Here is a 1,008-nt window from a genome sequence, read left to right as displayed (position 1 = left end):
AGTGCATAAGAGGGAGAGAAGTTTGGTGTATTTTGGGAATCACTTCCCACATATAAAAAATAAGGACGAGTGTCGAGAGGAAGCTGACGGGAGGAAGGAGGGAAAGCCAATCATTATGAAGTCCCGGTGCTGTGCTGCTGCCGCCGTCCACCACCGCATGGAAGCCTAAGCTTCTCACTAGGGCTGGATGCAGCCCTAACAAAGGGACATGGGTTTTATATTTTGATTTCTATTCTTGGAGTTGTATAAACCTTATTTTGCTTCTAATGAATATTTTATTTCATCTCATATTTAATTTCTGTGATTTTAAATGTGAAGTTTATACAACTGTTCTTCATGATCACTAAGTAAATATAAGATAGTCCATGCTTAGGGAAGATGCAATGTGCTGCCACCTTAGATTAGGGTAGACATTTCATGCCAACTGAAGATGGATTATGCCCAAATTACTTTTGTGAATTTTTATTTAAATGCTTATTAGGCTTGTAGCCAATTTGCATGTTAATCCAAGAACGAAATAAAATATAAATAACCCTTGTTCCGATGTTAGTGGTGAATTCCTTGCCCTAGGTTTCCTCAAATTGATATCATTTTCATTGCATTTTTTTTTATTGAATTGCTTAGTTTAATAGTCTTCACAAATTCATCATTTTAAATATTTTTATTTTTAAGAAAAACAACTATACCCCAATCCCTGTGGATCGATACCCGTAATCACTATCCTACTAGATACGTGCTATTGCGTGGTCTTTAAAGTTGACTATCAATTTTTGGCGCCGTTGCCGGGGATTGTTAGCATAGTTGTTTTTCTTTTCATAAAAAAAAACTTTCAAAAAAATATATATTTAAAATTAAATAAAAATATTTTCTATTTTGTTATTTCTCTTATCTCCTTTCTCTCCTTTACTAATTTTTGATTTTTATTTAATCAGGAATCGAAGAAGACATCTGGGACGATCAAAAAGGAAATTGCTGGAAAAGGAATGCTGTAGAGGTTTGCCTAAAAAA

This window comes from Phoenix dactylifera, unplaced genomic scaffold (genome assembly GCF_009389715.1).
Source record: "Phoenix dactylifera cultivar Barhee BC4 unplaced genomic scaffold, palm_55x_up_171113_PBpolish2nd_filt_p 001017F, whole genome shotgun sequence".
NCBI classification, from domain to species: Eukaryota; Viridiplantae; Streptophyta; class Magnoliopsida; order Arecales; family Arecaceae; genus Phoenix; species Phoenix dactylifera.
This window is presented reverse-complemented; position numbering follows the sequence as displayed.